The sequence below is a fragment of the Lissotriton vulgaris genome, chromosome 4_1, assembly GCF_964263255.1.
Source record: "Lissotriton vulgaris chromosome 4_1, aLisVul1.2, whole genome shotgun sequence".
In the NCBI taxonomy this organism is placed as follows: Eukaryota; Metazoa; Chordata; class Amphibia; order Caudata; family Salamandridae; genus Lissotriton; species Lissotriton vulgaris.
The window spans coordinates 500,038,724-500,051,082 of NC_141691.1; the positions used below are offsets into that span (position 1 = coordinate 500,038,724).

At 43.2% G+C, this 12,359-nt stretch overlaps 1 protein-coding gene and 1 pseudogene across 1 annotated transcript in view; one reads left to right on the top strand and one right to left on the bottom strand.

The window, feature by feature from the left end:
- The window catches only part of PRRG3 (proline rich and Gla domain 3), a 189,262-nt gene that overhangs the window by 78,935 nt on the left and 97,968 nt on the right, over positions 1 to 12,359 (bottom strand). The gene's annotated exons all lie outside the window — the stretch shown is intronic.
- LOC147718897 (TSC22 domain family protein 1-like) overlaps positions 1 to 12,359 on the top strand; it is an 84,299-nt pseudogene that overhangs the window by 13,629 nt on the left and 58,311 nt on the right.

Genomic DNA, 12,359 nt, shown 5'->3' on the forward strand with positions numbered 1-12,359 from the left:
CACGAGAACTGTGCATTTTAGATAGCAACGAGTGCTCTCAACTTAAACGGGCGGCTTTATTGATACCATACCAAGATGCTGGAGGATAGCTGCCAGTCACTTGCATCTTCAGAGGGGGCCAGATGGTGCCCTGTTCTATTTGTTCAGCCTTAGAGAATGCAAAATGGCTCAAGGAGTTCCATGCTCACTGCTGGCACTTGAGATGGTCTGAAGGTCACAAGTCCGAATCCCAACAAAGCTGACTCAGCCTATCATCCTGCTAAGGACGGTAATAGGAGTCATGTGGCGGCCTCCTCCTGCCTCAATGTACAGAAGGGCATTCTGTTAGATGGATGAAAGGTAAAACGCCCGTGCTGCAACATGAGAAAACAGTTTATATAAAGAAGCTTGAGAAACAAGTTGAAAATAAAGGGTTATAGTTCTTTCAGTGTCGCATCATTTTAGAACTGACCAGGTTTCAATATTCTATTCAACAGCCATGAATGCTGCTTTTTCATTTTACGCAACTAACAACCATTGACAAAGCCAATAGTCCTGGCTTGTTGTAGGTGCAATGCACTATACATCCGGAGGCAATGACAGAAACAACATAATGCTAGTCGAGCAGAACACTATGCTAAGCACATATTTTTAGTCTAGGTGTTTTAAGCCACACCCTTAATTACATCGAAGACCCCCTTTGAAGAGACCCCGAGTTTTTTAAACCCACTTAAGGCCCTGGAAACAACACCATGTCACCGTCACATTCACCTCACGTCCTGGCACTGTGCATAATGCATGAATCATGACTTATAAGTTTTCAGATTACCTATGTGCAGAGGCATAGTGAACCCTCCCCCACCCCACCCCTTGCTTTAGAAAGATGAAGTTCTTGATGGGCCTTCTCTATCTTCGACTCTGCAGACAAAGGCTCAGCTCATAATGTGAAAAGGTGGGTGAGTAAATAAGTGAAGAATTGGCTGGATGGATTAGTGAAAGGAAGAGTGAAAGGGGGAATGGATAGATAATGAAAGAAAGGATGGATGAGTGAGTGGAAGGATGGATGAGTGAGTGGAAGGATGGATGGATGAGAGGAAAGGTAAATAGATGGATGTTTGGGTGGGAGGATAGATGGATGGGTAAAAGGGTGGATGGGTGAGTGAAAGGATGGATAGATAAGTGAAAGGGTAGCTGATGGGCGAGTGAATTGGTGGATGGATGAGTGAAAGGATGGATGAATGGAGGAGTGAAAGGGTGGATGTAAGGATTGATGAGTGAGTGAAAGAGGGTAGATGGACAAAATAATGGTTAGATGAGGGAAAAAGAGAAAGGGTGGATGGATGAGAGAACGGGTGGATGGACGAGTGAAAGGATGGATGGGTAATAGGGTCAATGGATGGATTCATGAATGGAAGAGTAAATGGGTGGGTTGGTGGAAGGATGGATAGATATGTGAAAAGGGGATGAGAGAGAGAAAGGGAGGATACATGACAAATGGTGAATGGGTGGAAAGATAAGTGACTGAGTGGATGGATGTGAAAGTGAAAGGATGGGTGGATGGTTGAAAGGGTAAACTGCTGGATGGATGAGAAAATAGATGGATGGGTGGGTGGAAGAGTGGAAAAATGAGTGTATGGATAGACGGGGTGAAAGGGTGGATGGATGAATAATGGATGGATAAGTGAATGGAGGGATGGATGAGTGAAATGATGGATGGAAGGATACATGGTGGGTAGGTTTGCAAATGGTTAAATATCTTTGGATATAGATGGGCACATAGATGGAAGGACAGAATGAATGTTGAAGACTGAATAATAGCTAAAAGAATGAGTACACCTTGTAGCACCCTTTATCTTAAGTAACATTTCCTATACATTGACTTTCACGTGTAAATGAGTCATTGTCTCTATATGATGTGTGTGTGTTGTAACACACTCAGACACCCTGCCCTACATACTTGGGATGAGTAGCACTATAAAAGAAATGAAATACACATGAGAGATGGTTTATGTGAAGATGAGGGGCACCATTGGAGGGTGGTAGCAAGGCTTGATTGGTTGGACCGGGCATCAAGTATTTCCCTGAAATGCTGAAAAGGGGGGGCTGAGGGGGGGACTGCAAAGTTTCTTGTATATCCAGTAGTTTTCAATCAACAATGAAAGTGTCACCACTTGTATTCAGGTAGGGTTCACCATTGTCTGGAGTCTAATACCTACTGGAGCAAGATGAGTTTTGAATCGTCTAAATTAGGAAGCTGCGGCCATACTGAAAAACCATGAAGTGCACGAGTGTCTCACCCTAATAGAAACTTATTTTGACTTTTACTTATTTACTTACTTTTATACTATTGTGCGACCTCCTCTGACGTGTCTGTAAAACCTACCTTTTGTTCCAAAGTTTTGTCCTGAATTTTGACCTGTCCTGAATTTTTGTCCTGAATTTTGACCCTTTGTCCTGAATTTTTACACTCACCGTCCTGAATTTTCACCCATGCCAGTTGGTCACCCTACAGGGCGGACGGTGCCAGTTGCCGCTGGACCGTCTCCGCTCGTCGCCTGCCCCAAATAGAAGTGTAAAATTAAACAATACTTATAACATCTGACATCATTAAACAATCGGTGCGCATAAAAGTAATGTCCCTTTGCTCATTAGATTTATAGCAGCTGAGTATCAAGGTCATGCTTTTTATTTTAGGTCTGTCAGAGCGGGAGAAATTAAAGCGGAAAACCCACTCAAAATGTCGGTAGTAGAGTCTACATTCAGTGCCCCAGCGAACGATGATGGGTGCTTTCAAGTGAGGACATCAAACCTTTAAAACAGTCCTCATCCGCCTCCTTCTCTCCCCGCCCCCACTAGAGCAGTCATTATGTTATTCGCTTTGTTTGAGGGGAGAAAGTGGCAGGCATACTGCACCGGTTTCTCAAGAGAAAATCTGACCCTGCTACAATAACGAAATTCCCAGAAATCTACAGAAACTTTCTTTTGTAAAGTTTGCAGCGGTGTGGTGCACACTCTCAATGAGAGGCGTGCAGATCCCAGTGAGTCCTCCCTTTGTTTAACAATCAGCTTAGAAGGACACTAGGTGATTCAGTTTCTGGTGTTTTCAGCAGTTGTAACATCTTCTTAGAGTGCCTTGTTGCTCAAATGAGTGTAATTATTGATATTTATATGTTTTCCTGGTCTACATTGCTTGATTTGGCTTGCGAGAAATTGTCACTCATAGTCATTGAAATGTCCCTTATAATTACACTGAAATTATGAAAATGTCACACATTGCAATCCGAAACCTTGGCAGCTATGAGTTGTGGGAGTTGTAGGGCTCTCACATCCTCACTCCTATATAACATGACCCTCATGGTTCCGGTTTCAAATGCCATGTGCTGAACACTCACTCATTCACTTCAAAAGCAGTAGCTGTCTCCTTGTCTCTTCATGCTGTTCTCGTTTTCCACTTCTTCCCGTCAGTGTCTTGGTTTCGATTTGTGTCTCATGGTCGGAACCATCTTGCTTTCTTATCACAGACCTCTATGACAATGAGACTTCTTTCTCTCGGTTCTCCATGTAAATTGCCTGTCAGGAGACGTAATGCTGATGTTTATTGAGCGCAACATAGGCAACTTCTTATTAGTGCTATAGTAACAACACTAGGACGGGGGACAGAAAGAGGACAGAATGACGCTAATGTACTAATGAAAACATCATCAATTTAACATTAGGTCATCATCTAGTCACGCTAACAATGACAAAACTAATATATTGGGTAAATGGCCATGCTAAATTCCTGTCTGAATTTTAATAAGTGGGATTGTTTCTGAAGAGGAAGCGTTAAGACATTCAATGCTTTTGAGGCAGCCACTGGGAAGGCACGATTTACAAACGTGACTGTACCAGTTGATGGCACAAAGCAAGGCAGCTTGGGCCAATAAAAACAAAATTCTCATACCAGCTGGACAGAGATGCCATGAAGTCTGTCTTTGTGAGTGACGACCGCGCATTTAAAAAGTATTTTACTGGGTATGGGAAGCCAGTTTAAAGGCATGCTGAATAAAAGAAACGTGATACTGCTGGAGCTAATCTGTGATCAGACCACCTGCCACCTTTTGACCAGTTGAAGCTTATATAGGTATTTTCCCAGGGCTGACCAGTATACTGCAGTGTCATAGTACTGCATAGACTGCATCATCACGTTAACTATTTGTATAGGAAAGTACACGTCTGTTTAAGACAGAATGTGACGCGTGGTCTTAATATGCAGGAAACCGGTGGGGGTTACTTTTGACCCAAGGGTGGTGAAAGACAAATTGGCCTATTCCAGCACTCCTAAATTGAGCACTGCTTTGGCTTGGGGTAATTCTCCAAGATGTTCTATAAAATCTGGGTCTCCTCTTGAAACATGTCCAGCACACATTATTAATCTTCCTTTCGATAGGTTCAGCCACATTATTACTTTCTAGAGCAACTCTTTGACTTCATCTGCTAAAATTCCAACTATATGTAAACAAGCTATTATGACACCATTGCAAAAAACCTGAATGTAGATCCAGGAGTAAACCCGTTGACCCAGTTGAGAGTATGTATCAAAAGAACAATGTCTCAACCGGTTCCCCACTCTCCTGATTTTTGTGTAACCGGATACAAACAATATCATACAAGATTAAATAGGAGGGGGCAGCAATAGAGTAAAATCCAAGCTGAACTGCTGGCCTCGGCCAGCAGAGCTCATCCAAGATAAACAATAGCTCTGTCTTTGTGTTCTGAAGGGACCTGAAACCAGATTGTGCATGATCCATGGACACTTTATTTGCTAAGATTGCAGATATCTATTCTTTAACATGATTTTCTAAATGTTGTATTGTGGCCAAGAAGCAGAGAGAACGGATAGTCGTTTAATATGCTGGTAATCATTAGGGGGGGAAAATTCAAGGAGCGTGTAGATCACGGAGGGGACATGAAGAAAGGGAGACCACAAGAAGTAAGGTGTAATATGTATTCTTGTTCTTATTTGTAAGTAGTTGTATCAGCACTACAGTACAATTTATACAACAGTAACAAAAAAACACAAGTGCTGAGGGATAGCAGTTCAGCTTGGATTTCACTATCTTTACCACCTCAGATATCATCTTGCATGATATTCTTTGAATCAGGTTACACAAAAATCAGGAGAGTGGGGATGTGAAACAGGCTTGCCTTAGGGTTCATCATTAAGCATAGCTATAACATACATGTGGTTATCAAGGCTTGCCTGGTTAGATCTTTTGGTTTCCCTTTTATGACATACACCAATGATATACAGATGGTCATACCCCCAGATGAAAACTCAGGATACACTAAAGCAAAATTTAAGAGATGTTTATCACCAGTTGCCCTTTGGATATAAGTAAAACACCTTGAATCACAGATAAGACAGAAAGTCTTATCCTATGAGATTCACAACATTCTTGGGCTTCTGACTGGCGGCATAAGCAATGAAGCCCGCTGCCAGCCCTGGAGCCCCAGGAGGAAAATTTGGTCATCAAAGTGGATAATACTCTGTCCGCCATGTCACACAAATACAAGTACATCCTCTTGTTTCTTTCACATAAAGCTGCAAAAAAGAATATGCCCTCTTTCTCGGTTCTACAACAGGTAAGCAGATATTCATGCTGACATTTTATCACATCTGGACTACTGCAATGCACAGTATTTAAGTGCTATACAGTCCCAGAACCCAAAGCTGCAATCGTTTCCAAACTTAGAAAGTAGTTGAACTTACACATGTGCAATCGGAGGTCCTCAGTTTTTCTACACTTCCATAGCCTGCCAATTGGCAAACATGTTGTTTACAGGAACCTCTGTATAATTCATTAGGCGTTCTACCAACAAGGCCCTATCTGCATCCAAGGAAAAGTTAAACCCTCTATTCCTAATGGGACTCTTCTATTTTCCATAGCAGCTCTAATCATTGCCCCACAATACAAAAAGGGGAGGATGATCTTTTAGCTGAACACTGGAAGGCAGTGTCACTACAAATAAGCCCCCCCCCCAAATTGTGGTTTTAAGAAAGAATTAAAGACCTTGCTTTTAAACATATACAATTCTGGGGCTGTATTGCTGTATTACCGAAATTGCCCTGGGGGTGCAAAGGGTGTGTGTGTTCGGTTGCTGTGATCCCAGGGCACTTTGGTATTACAGAATGGCCTGCCTGTGCAGACCCTTCGGTAATACGGATAGCACTGGTGCAGATGTAGTGTCAGCACTATTTTGAGAGGGCATTATTTTATTTGCACAGGCGTGTGGGTCCCTGAAAATGAGGACATCTATTGGTCTCTGCTGTATTATGGTTGCAAGCCCAAAGAAGCCATCAGGAGGCAAGGGGACACGCTGTCAGTGGACCCCAGAGGGCAGACCTCAGAATGGGTTTAAGGGGATCTCGTGTACTCCCTCATCCCCTCCAGACATCCCACTGCAAGCGGGGTACAGTCACACTGCACCCTCCTGCAAGAGGATCTCTCTTACCTCTTGAAAATGCAGCTGAGTTGCTGTCTGCACAGTGAAACACGGAGCAGCCTGTATACAGGTGCTACGTATTTCACTTGAATGCACTGTCCCCAGGGTAAGTAAGGGGTTTTGGGCAACAGCACATAGGATTTCCTTGCATGAAACCCCCGTGAAACCCCTCTTAACCTGTAATATTTATGGTTAGGACTAGGTGGAACATTTCACAGGCCTTTACTTAGACAGTGACAGCAAGTATGAGGGCATATGGGAGCACTGTAAAGGGGGCAGGATGCACACCTAGTATTCCTCATTTCTCAAGTTTATCTTCTTATGTCTGAAATATGCGTGCTGATTGAATCAAGTGCCATGCCCTATCGGCACTAAAGTTATAAACATCGCTGTTGTGGGGCTTCATCTCGCCCCATACAATCGCACTGCTGAATGTGCGAATTCCGAAAGTGTTTATTTGTTTATTCACCATAATCCAAGTTCATCCATGTACTCCATAATATTCCATACTCATTTAAACTTATTCTCAAATTTTTATGTGAGTCCACATGCTGTGTGTCTATGCCATTTCCGATTTTTTACTGTTCACACTACATCTATCCGGACTTTTTGAATGAACAGGACTGAAGCATTAATTCATGTCAGGCAGCGTTTATTCTTTAAAAAGTACCCAATGCATTACGGTCTCACCGCCCTTCTTCGGGGGTCACTGTGAATAGAATAATAAATAACCACAATCACAAATTTTGCTCGTAACTTCGGTATAACATTACCTAATCCAAACCAATTATAAATATGTTGTGCGATAACAAAGACGTTTTTATCACTTTAGCAAAACCTTGCGCGGTAAATACATATGTTACGAAAGTGACAGACAGCCTACCTCATCCATTCCTTCCTATTTTTAAATTTTCCTTATTTGTCACATTCCAATATTTTGAAACCAACCCCTCACTCTGTTCAATACTCGTTAATTTCTCAAGAAACCTCCCTACATCCCTCCAACCGGACAGTGTATCAATTATGTTTCGCTTCCAACCATATGCTCATCAGTCTACAATCACCCTTTCCCCACTCGTAAACAGTTTGAGAAATGCCATGAACCTATCTCTCATATTCACTCCCCCACCTCCGTTCTTAAAACCGCCATTGTTTCATGACGTCTTCTCTCTCTATTCCCTCCCTTTCAACCTCGGTAATTGGTACACTGAACCATACCCTTCAGAAACACTCTACTTGACCCGTACCTGCCATGCGTTGTTAAAAACCGTCTGCCCTACTCCGTCTGCCTTCCCATCAGTCTTCTCCACATGATCCCTCTCTTATTTAACCACTCATTCTGTCTGCCCAAGAGGGATCATGGGAAGGAGACTGATGGGAAGGCACACGGAGTAGGACAGACTGTTTTTAACAACGCATGGCAGGTACGGGTCAAGTAGAGTGTTTCTGAAGGGTATGGTTCAGTGTACCAATTACCGAGGTTGAAAGGGAGGGAATAGAGAGAGAAGACGTCGTGAAACAATGGCGGTTTTAAGAACGGAGGTGGGGGAGTAAATATGAGAGATAGGTTCATGGCATTTCTCAAACTGTTTACGAGTGGGGAAAGGGTGATTGTAGACTGATGAGCATATGGTTGGAAGCGAAACATAATTGATACGCTGTCCGGTTGGAGGGATGTAGGGAGGTTTCTTGAGAAATTAACGAGTATTGAACAGGGTGAGGGGTTGGTTTCAAAATATTGGAATGTGACAAATAAGGAAAATTTAAAAATAGGAAGGAATGGATGAGGTAGGCTGTCTGTCACTTTCGTAACATATGTATTTACCGCGCAAGGTTTTGCTAAAGTGATAAAAACGTCTTTGTTATCGCACAACATATTTATAATTGGTTTGGATTAGGTAATGTTATACCGAAGTTATGAGCAAAATTTGTGATTGTGGTTATTTATTATTCTATTCACAGTGACCCCCGAAGAAGGGCGGTGAGACCGTAATGCATTGGGTACTTTTTAAAGAATAAACGCTGCCTGACATGAATTAATGCTTCAGTCCTGTTCATTCAAAAAGTCCGGATAGACGTAGTGTGAACAGTAAAAAAATCGGAAATGGCATAGACACAGCATGTGGACGCGCATAAAAATTTGAGAATAAGTTTAAATGAGTATGGAATATTATGGAGTACATGGATGAACTTGGATTATGGTGAATAAACAAATAAACACTTGCGGAATTCGCACATTCAGCAGTGCGATTGTATGGGGCGAGATGAAGCCCCACGACAGCGATGTTTATAACTTTAGTGCCGATAGGGCATGGCACTTGATTCAATCAGCACGCATATTTCAGACATAAGAAGATAAACTTGAGAAATGAGGAATACTAGGTGTGCATCCTGCTCCCTTTACAGTGCAGTTTGTTACAGATGCCCTACACCAGGATTGCACCCAACGGCTGGAGATGGAGACGATTGATAAAAAAATTGATAAAAATGTTGGAAAAACTCGAGTCTGCATGCTAGGATCAACAACGTGGTTCATTAACGACAGTGTTAGAGACGCTCAAGGAGCTTACTTTGAAACGATCATGAAAATGATATCTAAAATATTCACATTCATTTATTGTTTGTACAGTGCAATTTACCATGGTTTTACACTTTTTATATTTCTGAGTGCCGCATTGGTTCGCTTAACTGCGTCGAACTGAATTATGGTAAATGCAGTTACTCATGGAGAAAACCTACGTGTAACACTCAGAGGGTGAGAGGGCGGGAGATTCAAATCGAAGAGCCTTATTGGGCAGACAGAATGAGTGGTTAAATAAGAGAGGGATCATGGGAAGGAGACTGATGGGAAGGCAGACGGAGTAGGACAGACAGTTTTTAACAACGCATGGCAGGTACGGGTCAAGTAGAGTGTTTCTGAAGGGTATGGTTCAGTGTACCAATTACCGAGGTTGAAAGGGAGGGAATAGAGAGAGAAGACGTCGTGAAACAATGGCGGTTTTAAGAACGGAGGTGGGGGAGTAAATATGAGAGATAGGTTCGTGGCATTTCTCAAACTGTTTACGAGTGGGGAAAGGGTGATTGTAGACTGATGAGCATATGGTTGGAAGCGAAACATAATTGATACGCTGTCTGGTTGGAGGGATGTAGGGAGGTTTCTTGAGAAATTAACGAGTATTGAACAGGGTGAGGGGTTGGTTTCAAAATATTGGAATGTGACAAATAAGGAAAATTTAAAAATAGGAAGGAATGGATGAGGTAGGCTGTCTGTCACTTTCGTAACATATGTATTTACCGCGCAAGGTTTTGCTAAAGTGATAAAAACGTCTTTGTTATCGCACAACATATTTATAATTGGTTTGGATTAGGTAATGTTATACCGAAGTTTCGAGCAAAATTTGTGATTGTGGTTATTTATTATTCTATTCACAGTGACCCCCGAAGAAGGGCGTTGAGCCCGAAATGCATTGGGTACTTTTTAAAGAATAAACGCTGCCTGACATGAATTAATGCTTCAGTCCTGTTCATTCAAAAAGTCCGGATAGATGTAGTGTGAACAGTAAAAAAATCGGAAATGGCATAGACACACAGCATGTGGACTCGCATAAAAATTTGAGAATAAGTTTAAATGAGTATGGAATATTATGGAGTACATGGATGAACTTGGATTATGGTGAATAAACAAACAAACACTTGCGGAATTCTCACATTCAGCAGTGCGATTGTATGGGGCGAGATGAAGCCCCACGACAGCGAGGTATATGGGAGCAGTCATTTGTCCCCCTTACTCTTTTGCAGTTTACTACTCAGGGAGTAGATGCCCATTCGAGCAAGTGTCAGTGGTAAGGCACCAGGTCCCAACGGGATTTCTATGGACTAGTTTAAATTCATTCATTCATTGATAACTTTATTTCGACCGCTGCGGGTCATAAAAGTACAGTTAAAAAACAAACATTTGAGTATAAAAACATATTCAGTTGGTACTTCAGACAAGTAAAAGTTAATTTCATTTGTATGTACACCTCTGTACAACCGAGCTACCGATTAAAATAAGAATTAAATCGTGAACAAGTTATCAGAGCAAATCAAAACAGTTAAAACAGAGAACTAAAACAATATCAACAATTGATGTGGTTTCTACGCTTGATCCACATACAATGTAAAAAGCGTGAGACAGAAAAAACAATGGAGGGATGTGTATCATTTTTTAGCACTCAAGGCCTGATTACAATGTCTAAAACCCAAATTCTTGCAAATGGGTTTTGTCCAGCGACGGCGTGCCGGACCGTAGGCAGGGCAAGCAAAAAACATGTGGCTTTCATTTTCAAGTTTGTAATTACACGCTGGGCATGCCGGACAAAGGTTCCCATTCCAATGACTAGTTAATGCCTTCAAGGGTAATGTTCCCATTCTGAATTGTATGTACAATTTTCGTGCTTGGGTAGGGTATATTAAATCTAAAAATACCTCCCTCTTGCATTCCCCTTTGATATTAATGAATTCTGATGTTAATCTCCCCACTGAACTGCTGTTGTGCAACAACATCAAATTGGATGCCCTATATCTCTTTATTAAGTCCACCCTGGTAAGTGCTGGGCAAACCTCTTCTGGCGAGTCCCAGAGCTCATGGAGCCCCAGTCCTACACACAGATCCTTAATGTGCGCTAACATCGGGACTTTCTTCGTTTTCAATGAGGGACAGATCTCTTTAAACTCTGTACGGTAAGGTGCTAATTCTGGAACAGACCAGAGTCTTTGCCAGTATGTTAGAGGTCTAAGGGCCGCCTCCTCCTCTACAGGGAGTAACCCTAGGTCTAATCTTAGTGGTACCAGAGGGGTACTAACTGGAAGGGCAAGGAGATTTCTCATGAAGGAATGTTCAACCCTTGCCAGGCTTGTAGGCCTGTGATGCCTGTAGGAGAGTAGGGTCTGCAATCCTATGATCACCCAGATTTTTTGCTTTTGTTTCACTGGTTTACGACTTTCTCTGGCTGTGGGCCTGCCAATCAGACCCACAGCCTGGCTGTTCTCTTTCTAAATTACGAGATGTACCCTAGGTGCATTTACCAATTGGTACTGGGCCACCTTATCAGACCCTGTAACCCAGGGCATAGGTGTACCCAGGGCCGCCAGGGGCTGCAGCACGTATTATGCCACCCCTGGCTGGCCTCCTAAATTTGACACAACTGGCTGCATGACAGCTGGGGCGAAGTCGTGTAATCACCCTTTGCTGTAGATATAGTAGCCCTATATCTAACCCTCAAATGGACACCCGAGTTCCTATCAGTCACTCCTATGGCAGGCCTTGACAATCCTGAAGGCAGAGTGCGTGGGCTCGTGTGAACTAAGCTCTGGCCCGAGCCGAGCCCGGTTGCAGCTTGCGGAATCAAGACCCAATGGCTGTTCCATGATAACGCGTGCCATATCGGTAACTTCGGTGTCGCGTTATCAAGACATGTCGAGTAAGGTGTCATACGAATCGGGATGCTGCCCTCTCACCAACCCTGGCGACGAGGTTAGCATTCCGCCCTTCTAGAGGGACACGACATGTACGTAACTGTGAACCCCGGTTAAAGTTAACGAAAGCCTCAGCTCCACAAAATGGATGCTGCCACCACAGACACAAGTCTGACCTCCTGCTGCTGGGAGTCCTTCCAGCGAGGAGCACTTGGACAAAGGGTTTCCTGTCGAGGGCGGTGTTCGCACCGTCCCAGACAGGGTTTGTGTATTCTGGGTAGGTAGGGCTTTTGCGAGAAGGTGACTGCGGAGTGGCACCCCGGTGCTCACTACGCATCTGCCGGTCAGAACCAGTTCCAGGGGCGCCAGCCCTGGCCTGGGGAAAGTCCGGCAGGGGAGAGGGGTGTAACTACCCCCCTTCCTGGTCCCACCCTTAG